Genomic DNA, 20,164 nt, shown 5'->3' with positions numbered 1-20,164 from the left:
GCACGCAGTGATAAGATAGGCAGTGCTGACTTTTTGTCCTCGTTGTGAGCTGTCATGTCTGTCTTCTCCCCACTGATTGGTAGTTGGTTCAGCCCGGACCGTTTATTAGAGGTGGACCATCTAGCTCCGCTGGAAGGCACTCCTAATAAAGACATGTTCACAAAATATGGATTAGTTACCATAGCCTATAGTAAGCTGTGGCACAAATGTACCAAAGAAAATCAAGAGAAACAGTGGCCACTGATAGGATCCTTCGATCTTGATAAAATAGAAACGTTAGAAATAGCCCTTTGTAGGAATAAGACAACGCCTATTATGCTCGACAGTCTCGGTATGTGGCGCAAAGAAGCAATGCAACGAAAGAAAAGAGACGAAGTCAGAGTAGGTAAAGGAATATATCGACAGGACAACCCCAAGACACAACGACCCGAAAGTAATCCCCCGACACTACGCACAGGACGACCAGACTTAGGGCAAAACCAATGTGCTTTTTGTAAATTTTCCGGACACTGGAAAGCCCAATGCCCGACTCTACTGAACGAGGGTAGGAGCAGAGGGCCGACAGGAATAACAGCCCGGCAGAAAGGGAAAAGGCGCGAGACAAAGATGAATCAGACTGACACGGACAGGCCAGATAGAACCACCACGTTTGATTATGCCCGATGGCACAGATTTCGCCAGACCGATTTCAGCGACATGTTCGAGTCCTCATAGATCGAACAACGCTAAGACGAGAAACCCAGTCTAGCTCTAAGTTACCCGGTGACGAACCCCGTACTACCGCTACTGTTCCCTAACACAAAAAGCCACCCTTTTCGGATAACCTACAGAAACAATACACAGAGTAGTCTCGGACAGATTAGTATACATTCCATTAATGAGCTCAAACTTCGAGTGCAATGGGACTGATTACTCTCTGCTGCCCCCCCACTCTGTAAAAAAAAGGGAGCAATTACAGGCCAGCATAGACAACCCCCCATTACCCAGACATGCCTGTCCAAACAAAATACCTACCCCCACTCCGGAAGTTCCCGAAATGCCGCAGGTCACCGGTCACGCCCATCCGGAAGGTGAAACACACAGCACGTGTGGGGCGGGGCCTGCTGACAACCATCGATCGAATCGCCAGTGGGATGTCCAGGAGGCACCACGGGCCCGGCATGAAATGGCTGTCCCATCCTCTTCTTCGTGGGGTGGGCTGGGAGGAAGAGGCGACGCGAACGAGCCTCTCCCACCTCCTCGGATAGGAGGTTTCCCAGCCCCGGTCCGGCCATCACAAATACCTCTGCTGAAATTGGTACAGGGTGGGCTGGGAGGGAGAGGCGACGCGGACGGGCCTCTCCCACCTCCTCGGATAGGAGGTTTCCCAGCCCCCGGCCCGGCACCGAAATCCTCCAGCCGGGCGGTGCCCATACTTGCGCAGCACCGAACATACAACAGCGGCGCCCATACTTGCGCAGCACCGAACATGCAACGGTGCCCATACTTGCGCAGCACCGAACATACAACAGCGGCGCCCATACTTGCGCAGCACCGAACATGCAACGGTGCCCATACTTGCGCAGCACCGAACATGCAACGGTGCCCATACTTGCGCAGCACCGGACATGCAACGGCGGCCATACTTGCGCAGCACAAGACATACGATGGCCCTCAAGAGTACTTGTGGAGCACGGGATGTGGAGTGGCCATCATGTATGCCCGTGAGAAGGGGCGGCGTGGGGTGCACTGGGAGAGGAAGACGGCGCGAACGGGTCTCCCTCGCCCCCCCAGGTGGGGGCACCACAGCTGCACCCTAGCCGAAGGTCCTGCTCCTACGGCACGGTGTTTCATTTCTTTCACCCCAAAGGGCCTCTTCCACTCTTGCAGACTCGACGAAGGGCGGCTGCTGCAGGGCCTCAAAATGGCGTCTGGGCCCCCTGGAAGGCGGGTCTAGGCCACTAAAGTAACTCTGACCAGCAGTGTAACCCGGACGCTTGCCCACCGGGGCACGAGCCCCCACCTCCGACAGCATCCCCACAGCCTTGAAGATTCTACAAAAGTCCCAGGAGCCCTCGGCCCCTGCCGGCTTCCGGTGAGGAACAACTGCCTTGGTCGCTAACGAAATAACCACGACGTAGCCACCCCTTCTGTTAGCATGAATTTTTGAACTGCCGAAAGGGACTCTGGTCCAACCGCCGGTTGTAGGAAAAATTTTTCCCTGATGCTACTTCCGGACTAACCCGGCCCGCCCTGACGCCGGTATCAATGAGAACTTACGAACACCTCGTGGTGTTTTTAGCTAAAAAGACTCGATGTTCTGAGATATATATATGATCCTTTGTACACTTGACGAAAACGAGGGAGGGTTCACTCGACGAACATGTAAAAGGACCCCGTGAAAAATGTTCTTTTCAATGTACGATTTATTATGATATTATTGTAGCCGATACATAACCTCGCTGGTGACACACGCCCACGGTATGCATATAGGAAATTTGATTACAACTAGCCTGACTGTGCTTCCAATTATGAAATGAATGCTCCTTGATCCTTCACCTATCGATAGACCTTTTTAGTTTCCTGCAAATGACTAAATAAACCCTTTTTAATGTTTTCAATGCTGCAAAATACCCCCCTTACTGTACGTGCTTCAGCCATCGCCGTGTCCGGCCAAATACGATTACACTCTCATATCTACATGCTGAACGATTGTGCAAATAAAGGTTTTCCAAACTATGAACAGGTATTGCATTTTTTTAAGAAATGTGGGATCAGCGGGAGAGTTTTTTGTGCACCCTGCTTTGTTCTCTTTTTTTAAGGTTATTAGAAGATGGTTGCTCAGCCCCAGATGGAGGATCGAATCTAAGACACGATACTCTGCCTCCAAGTATGCGACTGGCTCAGGAACTAACGCATGGAGAAGGACCTCGACTTCTGAGGACGGGTAAAGTGAAGCGGTGTAGATGATAGAATGTTATAAACGTACGGCACTCAAAGGTACTAGGGAACAGAGTTGGCCGAAGAGCTGATATGCCTTAGAACATCACAGCGTTGAAAAAGATTCAAGGACCCCGACAGCTAGATACATCTACCAACTAGATACCTCGCACTAAGTGCCTCTGATTTTTTTAACGTTTCCCTACACACGGCCTATAAGGACACACTGCCCCCCCCTCCCCCCCCCTGGCTTCAGAAACCAAGACCCCAGGGATTCTATCCCGAGGAGATAAGACGAGTATGTGGTAAGTAAAGGACTTTCGCGCCCATGCATTTGATATGCTCGAATGTTGTCCCCCTCCTTTCCCCTCTTTTCCTCCCTCTACAGGTTACATTGGAATCACGACTGAGGTATGGTGAAGATCTGAAGCCTCGCCATGCCTGAAACATGAAGTGGACTAACGCTGCAAGGTGGCACCTAAACACGCCCACAAACTGCTCTTGTAACAAAAGAGCCAATAAGTTGTATGATATGATGAAACACGATCACCCCTAATCCGTGTTGCGTGAATGGGCACATGTCACGTATGTCTGAAACTATGAGAGAATGTTTTTGAGTGACTGAAGCGTTGACTTAACTGGTCAAAGGACCGAGAGTGCGAGAAGTGCGACACAACGGTGCCTTTTTACTCAATGCATGCCCCCTGTACCCGGCCTAATGCTCGTCCGTCCCAAACTGCATGCTTTCAAAATTCTAACACAGACCCGTAATGTCTCATGTTGTGTAATGCGCTGAATAGCCTATCTTAATACACGGCCACTCCCTATGTCGCACGTGTACTATTTAGCCTATTGTTGCACATCTCTCTCTCTCTCTCTCTCTCTCTCTCTCTCTCTCTCTCTCTCTCTCTCTCTCTCTCTCTCTCTCTCTCTCTCTCTCCCTCTCCTCCACCCTCTCACTCTCCTGGACGACTAGCACCTAATTGGCAAAACCGCCACCCCTGGTGCACCACCCAATTGGCTCCAGCTACCGCAAGTATTTGCGAAAATTTGTCTTAAATAAAAATCACCTTGATGCCGTGTCACTACCTCTCCTTTCTACTAAATATTGATGAAACCTAGAATTGGCCAAAAAGGAAAGGACAGGTAAGACGACTGAGGTTCCCTAATCTGACCCGTAATAAGGGAACTACATGTCAGTGGCTTCTATGATAAACAAAAAATGCCTCAGATAACGCGACCTTCCCCGTCCCGAATTTTCTCAATACCCAAACAGTAAAAGTGACCGAAACATCCCCATCTTCCCAGAACGCCCTCGGTTTTGTATCAGCTGCCCCGGATGACAGTATTTTAATGTCCCTCACCCTCGGTTGTAAGAAATGGGTCGTCTTACGACTAACACAGGCCAGCCGTTGTTCCTAGAAATGATTTGTTGATGAGCAAGCTACAGAGTTTAGAATTCGAGAAATGTCACTGAACGCTTACCAACTGAACTGTGGCCTTCTGCTAGATAACGCCCTCATGACACAAAGCAAGACGATAGTCCCTCACCACAGTTTGCTATGTTCCTAGTTGTTTTCCATAAGACCTCGGGTTTTTTAATGAAGTAGTCAGGTTGTAAGAGACCATGTAGGAATTAGAATGATGTTTGCAAAGTTAAGATTAGACCAAAATGAAGAAAATTGTTGCAATAAACCCTGTTAGAAGTAAAATGTTTAGCTGAAAGGTAGGATGCATTGATCGAATGGAAAATTGTTTAGCCTATGTTCGTTCCTCATTAAGATACCTATCAGACCATGGTGATAGCACGTTGCACTTTTTTCGTAAAATATAAAGCCCTGGAGAACGGTATAGCTTCGTAAGGCTCGTACTAGGAAAGTGGGTCTCTGCCAGAAGAACTGACGTAATTGTAATAAACAAAATGCAATGAATAGGTACCAGATCTCGTACCACGACAATGAATGTAACACCAACAAACACCACAGAAATAGTCACGAAAGAAAGTTATAGGAAATCCAGCAAGCCCATCATCAATTATTTATATGTTGGTTGTGAACCCCAATGTAACGGATGTTTCTCATTTGCTTGGAGCTGGGAGAGAAATAGACTTATGTGATTACCTTCCTCTGCCAATTCTCTAAAGACTGTCTTTTCAAACTCATTTAAGGGTACCACTGTCGGTGGAGAGAGAGACCGGATGTGGGAGCACGCGGCCTGACTACAGATCGTGGAACATCTGCGACATTGGCCAAGGCGAGACCGCGACAGTAAGGATTTGCAGGACGAGGCACTGTTTCCGACAAAATGAGAGGAAAGGGCTGACCTGATGCCCCTGCTCGACGATCAACATGTGCCGAAAAGTCCCCGCTCTCTGAACTCGGTCATGGGCCCGCCTACCAAAATTTTCCGCCCCCCTGGTCTGTTCCCGATCTGGCCCTGCTCCATCCCTTTTTCTCCGACCTACCCTAAGGACTACTCACACACACACACTTCTTCCACCTGAACTTTTTGACAATCGACTCAAAAGGACACAGGGCGAAAAGGACCTTTTAGACCAGGAAAGCGAGGAAAAGGTCATGCCCTGCAACGCGGGGCCTAGAATAGAGCTGGACACATAGCTCCACCGCCGGTGCTCCACCGTGCCAACAGAAGACGACAAAGAATCACTAATAATGGTCCATGACAATAGGACCTCCCCTTCGAACAATGACACCCCTGATTATTGTTTTTTCCTACGTCTCATTTCTCTCCCAGCCACCATTGTATTGATTATGCTCCAACCAAATATGAACAGAACTTACATATGTAATAACCTATCAGTTCACATTCCGAATGACTATAAGCATCTATGAAATGTACTCAATGCCCTCACTACAGAATCGTTTTTGTCCGATATTGCATTACTATGACTTTCCCGCAAACGAGTTTATCGATAGACCCGCCTCCTAAGACGAAAGATTTTAAATGTAATGTTTATAGCTCCTCCACCTAGGTTCCTACTTCTTTACTTATGACCGCCACAGTAGACATGGATAGGAAATAGGCCAGCAAGATGTCTTGGATATGTTAAAGGGAGGACTGTGGAAAATTTGTACGGTTTGGTAAACATTATCTGCGCCATCTTGCCTTTTCCCCTGATGCCACACTTTTTGTCGTGCGCACCCGCCATTTTAGGTGCCTCGATCAGAACCACCCTCTGCACGCCGCTGGCCCCCAGCACAGCCCTTCGCCCTCACAAACCCCCCCCCCCCCCCGCTCTCGCATGCCTTGGGTCATAAACCCCTCTTCAGCGCAGCTCTGCCTCAGAACCCCATCCTGTTCCCAGCGCGACACCTCCCTTCATTCCTTTCATGGTCCCAGGCCCTTTGATACAAACCCCTTTCCTGTGTGCCCGTTTGTCTTCCTCGTTCCCAGGCCGCCACCTAGCTCTGCGGATACTGTTTATTGCCCCCCCCGTACAGTAGGAAGCTTCCCCCAATTAAAGGACCCTCGAATTGATCAAAGCCCCCACCCTATGATATCCGATCAACCCCACACATTCCGTGAATCGGCGGAATGTCCAGCTGCGCGATAATCATCACCTAGTGTGACCGGGGTAGGGACTTCAACTGTAAATGCGTGTGGGAACGGGCCTGAAGGGGAGATTCCGAGGATGTCCTTTCATACTTCAAAGCATTACAAGAATGTGTTACCTGCAATAAAAATTCATAAACTGTGTATAAGAGGCCAAGCCTCAGAGATGCGGTTAGAGCACCTCGTGACGATACTGGCTGTCCGAACTGATGTGTTCTCCTCCGGAGAGAATAAACCTTGTTTCCTGCCTTCCAGTCTCCAGCGCCTGCCTCTTCATTGATTAAGATTTTGTGGGTTAAAGAGGCGATACCGCCGGGCAAATATTGATTGTCCCTGACCCTGTTTTTACACGTCTGCGCCCGTCCGCGCTAAGGACGGGCTGGGGGCTGCTGTAACTGCTCGAAATGCCATCTGAACAGGTAACTAGAGATAAACTTCTGTCTCTTAACTCCACCGCTAAACAATGCAACCATTACATAGAGGTTGATAAATGGCAAGGACCTATTACATATATGACGTGTAAATTGACATTGCAACCCTATGTTAAGACCTCCCCTAAAAGTATATATAAAACTATTACAGGTGGACTAATAAATGCACGCTCCATGTGCAAGAATGCCCTGCACATATATGACCTACTCGCAGAGAACAATCTGGATTGTCTTATGATTACAGAGACATGGCTAAGAGAATGGTCAAATCCTGATATTACCTGTGCACTACCAGCTGGTTACAAGATACAAAGACTCGACAGACCGATACATAGAGGAGGGGGAATTGCTATAATACACCGTGAGACACTCACGTGCAGCATTTCTGAGTTACAAGATATTAAAGGTGCAGAAAGCTTAGCCTTCAATATACAGGCCCATGACTCTTTCATGTTCTCTGGAGCATTAATCTACCGCCCCCCAGGACAAATGGATGGTTTTCTGGATAGCATGGGGGAAGTAATCACTGCTTTGACGCTTAAAGCAGCTAACTTTACAGTACTGGGAGATATAAACATTCACCTTGATAATATGACAGACCCAAATGCACAATGCTTTAAAGATATCATGCAGATGCTTGGACTAAAGATTTTTACAAAAGACCCCACACACATAGCGGGCCATACCTTAGACTGCGTCTGTTCTAATCTTGAGACCATCAATGTATCTAACCCTTTGCCTCAGACGTGGACTGACCATAGTTTTATACCATTTCATCTTACAACAAGGGAAACTAACAAAACCCAACCGAATGGACCTAGACCTCAGAAAATAACTCCCTGTTGGACAAAAATAATTGAACATCCAGATCTACCCATATGGGTTAAAGAAAACAAACCTTTGACCACTGACAATGTGTTTTCTGATAATCTTAACTATGAAAAATGGATGAGAACCATAGGAGAAAAAATAACCTCGGGAGGAGCAACTAAATCACAATCTAAACAACGGAAAATCTCTGCCCCCTGGTACACAAAAGATCTTAAAGAGACATTACGCACAGTACGCAAGTTCGAACGTACATGGCGTAAACAGTATAAAAAGGAAGACCAAGATAAGTACAAAACTGCTAGACGAAACTATCATGCGCAAATTAAACGAACTAAAATAAACTATTTTACAAACAAAATAGATACATCGCAGAATAACCAAAAAGAGATTTTTCGCGTGGTAAAAAGCTTTAGAGACCCAGGGTTTCTGTCACAGGAAATCCCTCCATCACAGAGTTTCTGCAATGAAATCGCAGATTATTTTGAACAAAAAATAGTTAACATCACAAAACACTTTCCTGAAGTGACTGCAAATAATGACAATCTAACTTTAGAAACCAACCCAGATAAAATCAGATGGAATACATTTACTACAATTGATCTGCATGAGATATCTCATACAATGACAAAAATTAAATCAGGATCACCACTTGATCCCTGCCCTCCTGCACTAGTCCATGAAATTAAAAATGAGGTTAACCCCATGATTAATACCATTATAAACGCCTCACTCCAGTCGGGGGAAATCCCCAGCACATGGAAGACGGCGATAGTAAAACCCCTACAAAAAAAACCATTACATGATCCATCCGTTTTAACTAACCTGAGACCCATCTCACAACTCCCCGCCTTATGCAAATGTGCCGAAACCCTGGTAAATAAACAACTTTCCTCATTTCTAGAAACAAACAATATACTACATCCAAACCAGGCAGGTTTTAGAGCCAACCACTCTACAGAAACAGCACTCATGTCAACGACAGAAACCATAAGAACGGCTCTTGACCAGGGGAAGAAGGCAGTCCTGATTCTTCTGGATTTATCTGCAGCATTCGACACGGTGTCCCATACCATCTTACTACATCGCCTAACTGAGGCAGGCATTGGGGGCACCGGGTTGAAATGGTTCAAAAATGTTCTGCTCCACAGAAAACAGATAACCAAATTGGGATACTTCTACTCAGAGGAGAAGGAGGTTAGGTCAGGGGTGCCCCAGGGCTCTAGCTTGAGCCCTACCTCGTTCAGTCTGTATATGGCACCCTTGATCAACCTAATTGCCACGCATAATGTAACCACGGTTGCATATGCGGACGATACCCAACTGGTCCTGGTCTTAGATGAGGAAACAGAGAAGGCCGAACAGATATTGAAAGATTGCCTAACTGCGACTTTTGGATGGATGCACAATAACCATCTCAAGTGCAACTCTGCGAAAACAGAGATCCTGCCCTTCAGGAAATACAACATCTTTTCCCCTCGTACATGCTGGCCTTTAGACGCAGAACCCCCCCCCAATACCATCAATGCAACACGCAACTTGGGTATAAAATTTGACGATATGCTGTCCTTTAAACAGCAATCTAAAGAAGTGGCCGGTGTCTGTTTCAACATAATCAAGGGCCTCAGAAAGTTTTTTGACTACCTCCCACTGGCCGCCCGCCGTACGGTTGCAATCGCTCTCATAACATCGAGAATCGATTACTGCAACAGTTTGTACGCAGGAGCGGCAAAATCTACCCTGCACAAACTGCAAATGATCCAAAATGCGGCGGCCCGGCTTGTCTTGAGATGGCCTAGAAGATCATCCGGATCAGCTGCTCTGAATGCGTTGCACTGGCTACCCATCCAAAAACGAATACTATTCAAGATCCTTCTGATCACATACAGAGGCTTCCACAAGTGTGGACCTAAATATCTGTCAATCAAATTTCACAGATACCTCCCAAATAGGGAACTTAGATCAGCCACAGCTAATCTAATGACCATACCCAAGTTTCGACTGTCCACCAAGGGTGGTAAATCCTTGGCAGTCCTAGGCGCCAAAGCCTGGAATACCCTTCCAGCTAAACTTAGAGCATCACCATCAGAAAAAATCTATAAAAAACTCTTAAAAACCTGGATTTATGGACTATCTGTTGCAAAATGCAAGACTCTAGTCTAAGGACATCTAAAGCTCAGCTACTACCCCCAAACTCTCCATCTTTGCAGTGAAGTCAGCAGTGCCGAGATGCTCCCTGGAGTGTATGTGCGCTATACAAAAACCACAAAACATCAAACATCATGTCTGGGCACTGCTGGGAGACATATACACCCACCCCTCTCATGCCTGGGCACTGCTGAGAGTCCTCTGCACCCACCCCTCCTATGTCTGGGCACTGCTGGGAGACATATACACCCACCCCTCCTATGTCTGGGCACTGCTGGGAGTCCTCTGCACCTACCCCTCCTATGTCTGGGCACTGCTAGGAGACATATACACCCACCCCTCCTATGTCTGGGCACTGCTGGGGGTCCTCTGCACCCACCCCTCCTATGTCTGGGCACTGCTGGGAGACATATACACCCACTCCTCCTATGTCTGCGCACTGCTGAGAGTCATATCCACCCACCCCTCCTATGTCTGGGCACTGCTGGGAGACATATACACCCACCTCTCTCATGTCTGGGCACTGCTGGGAGTCCTCTGCACCCACCCCTCCTATATCTGGGCACTGCTGGGAGACATATACACTCACCCCTCCTATGTCTGGGCACTGCTGGGAGACATATACACACACCCCTCTCATGTCTGGGCACTGCTGGGAGTCCTCTGCACCCATCCCTCCTATATCTGGGCACTTCTGGGAGTCCTCTGCACCCACCCCTCCTATGTCTGGGCACTGCTGGGAGACATATACACCCACCCCTCTTATGTCTGGGCACTGCTGGGAGTCATCTGCAACCACCCCTCCTATGTCTGGGCACTGCTGGGAGACATATACACCCACCCTCCTATGTCTGGGCACTGCTGAGAGTCCTCTGCACCCACCCCTCCTATGTCTGGGCACTGCTGTGAGACATATACACCCACTCCTCCTATGTCTTGAGGTTCCGTGACGATTTTACTCGTGTTTGTAAACATTGTCGTAAATACATAATTTCGGTATCAGTGAACCGCAAATGATCCATTTAGTATATCCTGATGTTTTCGCTATGCTACGAGCAAGAGCACTCCTGTTACCAACACATTTGTGATTTACACATGGCATCCATCTTAGAAACACGGAAGCCATTTTGTATTCCTTGCCCTCACATAGTCAATGGACACGCAATGACCTCTTTTTCATTTAAGGACACGTAGGCTTTAGCCGGCGATTCACCTTGCTAGTGACACGTGCACCTTAGGCCAGCAACGCTGTGGCAGCATGACTCGGCAAGAGCTGCCTCCCCAGCCTGAGGCCAGTCCTGCTATACTGGTTCTTGTGTTCGTTGGCCTGATCATGATTAGGCGGCCGAAGCTGGTAACCGTGCCCATTTACGACCCACAAACATTTCTTATCCTGTCTTTCTATCTTCTGCACCTGGCTCTGCTCCTTTCCTTCTGGGCCTTTATTAGGGGGAGGTAACGAAATTTACGATGAGGCGGTCCGGGTCTTGTATGAAGAATTGACATGGGATTATGATGGAATAGTGGGAACCCCTCATTCGTAATGTTTTGACATCAGATACTGTTGACGATTCCTGTGCAACGCCAAATATTTATTGTTTAAGACACGAATGTTTAGAACTGTGGTAACATGTAAAGAATTTGCCTGAAGCCCAATATTTAGTATATAAGGAGCAACCCTCTTTGTACAAATCGAACAGGCTCCTAGATACTGCCCATGTGTAGTTTCTGTGACTTCTGTGTCCCTGCAGTAATAAACCTTTGGTCTTTGACGCCACCATCGAGAAGCCCGTGTTTCTGTTTGTTTGTGCACCGAGACAGGTGGAACTCCGGGGTCTTCGGGTGTTATCCCTGACACCTCTGGACGGAACCAAAAAGTCCAGAACTCCAATTGGCGCCCAACGTGGGGCGACGTCATTCGGTACCGGTCCAAAAGCCTGAAGAGTTCGAGGAGCTTCGTGTGAAGATTTCAGAGGGAGGCGCCCCACTTCATCGATCCCGGCATATCGCAAAAGTGGCCCCGACGTTCTCTTCCGCGAGGGTTCCCGTTCAGACGGCTGCAGTGGTCCGTTGCCTTGACCGTCGCCCTGTCTTGGACCCGAAGGTGCAGTCCTCAGTACGGCGAAACGTGACGGGTTTCTCCTTGGTGACGTCTTCAGTGCCTCAGTTAAGTATTCAGTGGTTGCTAGTTGGTTATTTTGTAAGGGTTGCTCCTGTTTGGATAATCCTTTTAGTTCTCAGTTCAGTTCAGTTCTGTAAGATTATCACTGGTTATTCTGGTTACGATAATCATTCTGTTCAGTTCAGGTATCGATACGTTTATCAGTTCTGGTAGGCCTAAAGTTCTTGGTTCGAGTGCGCATCTTTTCTGTTTGTGTCTTGTTTGTTTTGTGTTCCGGATTATAAAATGGTAAGTCGGAAAAATTGTATATTGTCTTGTTTCAGTTGCAACAGTGATTCCCAGTTGGAGGACTCGTGTTTGGTTCCTCCGATTGGAACTTCTCTTTATGATCTTTATTGTAAATTTGGTGTGGGCCCTATCTCTTATAACGAGGTATGGATCCGCTTCACAGAGAAAGATGGTGTCCTTAGTTGGCCACTACATGGTAGTTTTGAACCTGAAGTTCTCGATAATCTAGAAAGAAGGTTGTTTAAGAAGAAAGCCCGGCCGGCAATGTTTGATTCTTTCCGTTATTGGCGAAAAGAATCTAAACAGAGAGAAATTAAAAAGTTGAAGAAAGAACAGAAAGAGCAAGAGTTGACTTTAGAACAGTCTGCTAGGCAGCTGCAACTCAACGAGTCTGAAAAAGCGATGGAGGTGGCCAATAGAGAGCACAATTTAGCGATAGACAAGTGCTATCCTGCTTTGCCATCGAGTACGGCTAAGATAGTAGAGGACCCTGAAAAGGATCCCCTGTTGTCTTACTTGTTACGATCACCCCCACCGTATGCACAGGGTGCTACGGCTCCACCTATACCGAATGTTCAATTACCGGTTGCTGGACAACCTGGTGTCCCTGTTCCCGCTCCCCTGAATCAAGTTCCTGTACCTCCTGTGGTCAATATTAATGTTCCTTCGACAACCCCTCTTCCAGGGTTGCCGGCTTCTTTACCTATGCCTGTGTCGCTCACACCTGCTAATTCACAAGCTATTTTGCCTGCTACTCCTACTGTTCCTGATCTATCTGTTCCAACTGCTACTCTATTTACTGCTTCTGCTAATATTATGACTCCGCTTTCTGTTCGTCGAAGAATCACTGATTCTGTCTCTAATATTCTATCTCCCTTCTATAAAACTCTGATTAAGACTCCTACCTCTGACTCTGTGCAGAGACGTAGTCAGCTTCCCAGTACTGAAGAAAGAGGAATATTAGATTCCACTGCTCTTAGATGGGTTTCGAAAGTTGGAAGATATAATGTACAAGATGTATTAGATACATTTATGCAATGGAACGAACCGACACAACGATATGTGTTCGATGAAATGTGTTTCCTTCTACGTGAGGAATTGGAAGAGGATGACCCTGAATCAAATCTAGGAGAATTAATTAATGTTCAGAAAGAGTTTGCTACAGGTATGATAGTTGGTCAAAATATAAAAGAAGCGATGGAACTGATTTTAAGTTATAGGAATGACCCATCCCTTCGTTCACCAAGAGAGTTAGGGAAACGTAGTACGAAACAAAATCGTCAATACCCAATGAGAGAGGTTCCACCAATTTGGCGTGAAGCTGTGCAAGCTAATGTAAACCTTGGTATTGCAGCCGCTCCGGCCCAATTCCAGAGAGTATGGATACATATTCCATGGAAGCGAGCTGAAGTATTAGCAGTAAAACAGGCCTTGCCAGATCCACGTAAAATCCTGCAGGGTACTACAAAGAGTTGGCTCAAACAGTTGACGCTTGTGTATTGAATCTTGCTGACATAGATCTGCTATTTGGTAATGTAGTACCGCAACCAATTTGGGCTAAAATTCGTAAAGAGAATCATCCAGTTGCCCTAGGTGGTGATTGGGCAGCTATAATTGCAGCGGATGGTCAACAAATAGGTGGTTCCAAACCAGAACCCCTAATTGCTAATTTGCCTGGTAGAATAATCGATTTAATGAAAACCTTGATGCCAGCATTGCGCGTTAACTGGGACAAATTGTCCGCGTGCAAACAGAAGAAAGACGAAAGCGTCTCAGACTTTTTCACAAGATTCGAAGAGACTTTTGTGGATCATAGTGGTCAGGATATGAGCACTGAAGGAGGCCAGAGATTATTTGTTGATAAATTCGTGCACAATCTGTTGCCAGAACTTAGTAGTAAATTAAAGAATTCTGAAAGTGCGTGGGCTGTCTCTACGACTGCGCAAATACTTGCGACTGCTCAGTACTATGAAAATAGGGATAAAGAAGAGAAGGAAAAATCAGATAAAAAGACGAAAGATTTAAAAACTAAAGTACTTTTACAGCAAGCTTATCCGCCTCGCACGAATCAGACTAACATGCAGCAAGGGTCTTATCAAAGAACGGATTATAATTTTCAAAGGCCACAATACCAATGGAATCAATGTGCTTATTGCAAAATGGAAGGTCATTACAAAAGTGAGTGTCCAGTTCGAACGCAAAATAATACTGCGGCAGCTCAGAGAGGTCGTGGTAGTTCTATGCAAAACTCTAGAGGTCGAGGACGAGGTGCTATGCCTCCACAGACAAGTGATCGCCCCTCTAATTATTTCGACCAGCGAAATGGACAATCTGCCCAACAGAATAGGTCTCCACAATATCATGTTGAAAACTATTATGAAGCTAGTGAGGAAGGTCAGCAAAGTGAATACTAGGACAGCCATGGACAAAGAGAGGGAGTAGTATCAGTACCAGTAGATCAGAGTGGGCCTTATGTCGCAGTAGCAACATCAGGTATAGTCGAACCGTTTCTGTTGGATACTGGTGCAGCAAAAAGTTCTATCATACATGCGAAACTCCCTGGCGCACCTTTGTCTGGCTCAACAAACGTTTCAGTAGGTTTTTCGGGCGCCCCTGTTCATAACCCTGTTTCTGGTCCTTTGTCTATTTCTGTTGGACCCCGTCAATTGAAAGCACCCTTGATTTTGACGACAGGTTGTAACGAGAATCTGCTTGGTTTAGACTTGTTAAAACGCCTGTACGCGACATTATACTGTTCTCCAGCAGGAGTACAGCTTACGTTGGGTAAAAGAATAATCTCTCCGATGTACTTGTCGATGGATGCGCTCCCACCAGAGCTGCGTTCACTCCCTGATACTCTTTGGGCGACTGGTCCTAATGATGTAGGTCTATTGGAAATTCCACCCTATGTAGTAACTTTGAAAGCAAATGTCAAACTTCCACGAATTCCACAATACAGAATCTCTAGTGAAGGTGAGCGTGCGCTCCTACTGATAGTGCATGATCTGATTGAGAAAGACGTTATAGAAGAAACTAGAGGTAATGTCTGTAATAGTCCTGTACTGCCTATTTTGAAACGAACTGACCCAACAAAGCCTCCAGTATATAGGTTCGTAATTGATCTTAGAGAGGTTAATAAAATTGTGATCCCACAGTTTCCTGTGGTTCCAGACATTACTGCATTGTTAACGTTGATTCCTGCTACAGCAGCATGGTTTTCAGTTGTCGACTTGAAAAATGCCTTTTTCAGCATTCCGATAGCCGAGGAAAGCAGAGATATCTTCGGTTTCTCTCTAGGAGGACGAAGCTTCAGATTTAAACGCGCTCCACAAGGCTATTGTGAAAGCCCATCCATTTACAGTCAAGCATTAAAAAGCCAGTTAGATTCCTTTGTACTTCCTCGTGGTTCTGCTTTAATACAATATGTCGATGATCTTCTAGTGGCTGCCGATGACAAGGAAACTTGCAAAACAGCTACGATTTCTTTATTGCATCACTTGTCAAATTTGAATCACAAGGTGTCACCTTCAAAAATGCAATACTGCTGCCAAGAAGTGACCTACCTAGGTCATCTCTTGTCAAAGGAGGGAAGGAAGTTGACCCCAGAGAGAATAAAAGCAATTACACAGATGAATGTTCCTAGCACGCAGAGAGAAGTACGTGCCTTTTTAGGTATTACCTCATATTGTAGGCAATGGATCCCGAATTTTTCTCTTCTAGCAAAACCATTGGTAGCCTTGACTGGGAAAGGTGTTCCGAGTCCGGTGCCATGGTCTGCTGAATGTCAGCAGAGTTTTTCTGAATTGCGAAATGCACTGTGTTCAGCACCTGTATTGGGTACACCCGACTACAGTAAGCCATTCACGCTCTATGTCCACGAGAGAGAAGGTTGTGCATTGAGTGTTTTGACGCAGAAATTTGGTGATAAACAACGCCCTTGTGCGTATTTTTCATCAACGTTAGATCCGGTAGCCAGAGCGTTGCCTAGTTGCTTGAGAGCTACAGCCGCGGCTGCAGCTTCCATTCGACAATCTGCTGGTTTAGTAATGAACAATATGCTAGTGGTTATGGTTCCTCATGCGGTGGATACACTCATGAACCGAACCAAGACGCAGCACCTTACCAGTGCTAGATTATCAGGTTATGAACTGACACTGTTAGCTAGTCATATTCAGATCAAAAGATGCAATGTATTGAATCCAGCAACATTGTTGCCGACTAGCCAAGAGTCGAGTGATTCCGAACCACATGACTGTTATTTCAAAACTGAGGAAGAAACAAAAGGACGAATCGATCTAAAAGACACTCCGTTATCAGATCCAGATGGCACGTTGTATGTTGATGGGTCTTGCTTCAAATTGGAGAATGGTGATGTGACTGCTGCTTATGCAGTAACGACCTTGAGTACGATTGTGGAGACTGCAAGAGTGAGTCAGAATTCTGCCCAGGCTGCAGAATTGATAGCGCTAACAAGAGCGTGCGTTTTAGCTAAGGGAAAGAGAGTGAATGTGTTCACAGATAGTCAGTACGCGTTCGGCGTGGCCCATAGTTTTGGCCGCTTGTGGAAAGAAAGAGGTTTCATTACGTCCCATGGGACTAAGATTCAACATGGTCAGCTAGTTAATGACTTGTTGGAATCTCTAACCTTGCCGACTGAAGTTGCGATTGTGAAATGCAGTGCTCATAAAGCAATCACAGATGATGTTGGTCGTGGGAATGCTTTTGCCGATGAAACTGCAAAACAGACAGCTAGAAATATGGTGAGTAGAATGTATGTTGCAATGTCTGCAAGATGGATTTCTGAGTCTGGAATGTGTGAAGACACAGTGGAAAGCGTGAAAGAAATTCAGAAAGAGGCGACTGAGGAGGAAAAACTTACATGGAGAGAGAGCACGGGTAAATTGGACTCGAGTGGGTGTTGGATTGATTTGTCGGAACAACAGCGTTGGATGTTGCCTGATGCGTATGTGCTTGCAGTAGTAACGATGGCACATGGAACAGCGCACATCAGTTCAAAAGGGATTTGTAAGATGTTGGCTCCGGTCTGGAAGAATGATGGGATTAGTAAGTGTGCAGAGAGAGTGGTGAGAAATTGTATGGTATGCTTGATGCATAATCCTGGCAAGGGAATCCCCACACCTGCAGGTCACTTCGCTCCTCCTTCCTGCCCCTTTGAAGTGATCCAGCTAGACTTCATTCACATGGATCGTTGTAATAACCTGAAATACGTCCTAGTGGTAGTTTGTGCTTTCTCCAGATGGATCGAAGCATACCCGCTAAAGGACAATACTGCTTTATCCACTGCCAAAATTCTTCTTAAAGAATACTTCCCCAGATACGGAATGCCACGGATTGTATGGTCAGACAACGGAAGTGAGTTCGTAGGGAAAGTTATGCAGAGTGTGTGTGTCGGCCTAGGGATTAGACAGAAGTTTCATAGTGCGAATCATCCCCAGTCCGCGGGTTTAGTCGAGGGTTACAATGGCACCCTTAAACTGAAACTTGCTAAGATACAAGCATCCACGGGTTTGTCCTGGCCAGACGCATTGCCTTTGGCTTTGCTATCAACAAGAGCAACCGTACATTCTAGAGTAGGGCTTAGTCCTTATGAAATAGTTTTTGGTCGTCCTGCAAATGTTTGGGGGGTACCTAGACCAAAAGAATTCAAGCAGCTGGAATACCCAATGTTAATTGATTACCTTTTCGACTTGACTGCTAAATTGAGTCTTATTCACCAACAGGTTTTCGATGCATTGCCAAAGCCACCGGAGAGTCCAGGCCATCAGCTGAAACCGGGTGATCAGGTGGTCATCAAAAATTTTGCAAGAACGAAAAATTTTCAGCCCAGATTCATTGGCCCTTTCCAAGTCCTGCTAGCAACGAGAACTGCTATTCGTGTGGCCGGAAGGAAAAACTGGATCCATACGACACATGTCAAATGTGTGCCTCTGCCACTTCCTTACGACAACTGGGTAAAGAAAGGAATCGGTACCTCTGAAACGGAACAAGTCCCCAGGTTCATACCTTTCAGCGATGCAGAACTAATCACTGATTCACCAAATTCTGACTCTCCTCCTGAAACTGCTCTTTTGAACCCTGAACATTTGTCATCTGCACCAAAAGAACATTTGCCATCTGAAAACGTGAATATTGCAACGTCGGCTGAAAATACACTGTTTCCAGATCAGACAGCTCCTGCAAAACTGAGATACAACTTACGTTCTCGCAATATGGACAAATAAAGCAGGAAACTGCCCATTTTATATGTTTAATTTTTGATACATTGCCTCCGGCCAGGAAGTTTGCTAATACTTTGTATTGTTTCTTTTTGTTTTAAAATTGCCTTGCCGTCTGGGTAGCCGTAGGGTCGTGGCTGTGTACCTAGTTGAATCTGCGGGGGTCAGACACAAGGTCGATCTTTCTGTTAGTTCTGGGAACTCCCAGGGCTGATAGAGGCATTTTCATCTACGTACACATCATCAGTGGTCGCGAACGGTCGTAGAAGATGGAGCTTCCTGAGCTGCAACGAGAGAATGTAATTTATGTTCGCAGAAATAGACTGTACAGAAAACTTCACAGCAAATGCTTTCTAATGCAATGTGCAGTTACATTTTTAATTGTTTTGATAACGTTGGTGGGTGGAATCATCTTTGGCGTACATTTGATCTTCATGCCAGTAACCACAGTACCTCCCCTTGATCCTACTACTTCAACTGTTTCTTCTATGCATTCTTTTCACTCATTCCCTGAACACGAACAAGCTCGACGCTCAGAATTTATTAACAATACATTTGTACAGCTCTTGCATCAACACCAACTGGTAGTTAACACAACAGACTGCTGGGTGTGTGGCCTGATACCCCACACTATGGATAAAGGCATTCCCTATCTAGTCTTGCCTTTCAGCTATAATGGATCATTTCAGGCCTTTCAGACCATTTTTTCATATGCCCTTGAAACCTATCCTCCGCGTCCACCACGATCCACTAAATACAATTCTGCCAATAAAGCTTTAGTTCAGGGAATCATTGACATGATTAAAGACGTCAATAATTCCCCATCTTACCCTAAAGACGAATTACGGGTGTATTTGAGTTGGAATTCTACAGAGTATCGTCTTAGTTTGGGAGAAAGTAAACGCAAAAGCTCCACTCCAGTCTGGGTCGTGCCTCACCGAGGTCAAGTCTGTTTGCAAGGAAATGGGAGAAATCCGAGAGCTCAGCTAGGGAGGAGTGAGTGCGTTGAGACTTACGTATTTCCGTCTAACTCCTCCCCTGCCTTTCTGACTGCTAGGGGTACCTACTTCATTTGTCAGGACAGAGCATATACATGGCTGCCTGCTGACTTTTCAGGTTCATGTTATATTGCCCGATTGTTGCCTCCGACATACACTGCCTCTCCAGACTATCACAAGACCAGATTAGCAAGAGGTGTTTTTAGCAAGGAAGACACAGCTGGTCAGGAAGCTGGAGACTTTTTCAAAGGTTTCCTTCCGTTTTGGGGGCCTATGGCCAATAGTAGAAATCTACGTCAACTAACACGGGTAGTTGAATCTACTATTACAGAAACTGCTGGTGCCCTTAGTAACTTAACAGCTGAGCTTCAGGCGGATCGTCTCATGACGTTACAGAACCGAATGGTTCTAGACGTGATACTTGCAGATCGAGGTGGGGTATGCAGAATGATCCAATCAAGCTGCTGTGTATTTATTCCAAATAATGCTCCAACTGTCTATGAAGCAATCTCTAAACTACACAAGATTTCCGACTCTATACACGTAGACAAGGGAAACTGGTCCTTCATGGAGTGGTTTTGGACTCTGATATCAGCGTGGGGATGGAAGGTTCTGATGGTC

This window comes from Lissotriton helveticus, chromosome 5_1 (assembly GCF_964261635.1).
Source record: "Lissotriton helveticus chromosome 5_1, aLisHel1.1, whole genome shotgun sequence".
Classification (NCBI taxonomy): domain Eukaryota; kingdom Metazoa; phylum Chordata; class Amphibia; order Caudata; family Salamandridae; genus Lissotriton; species Lissotriton helveticus.
The sequence above is the reverse complement of the archived record's forward strand: the minus strand, read 5'-3'. Positions refer to the sequence as shown.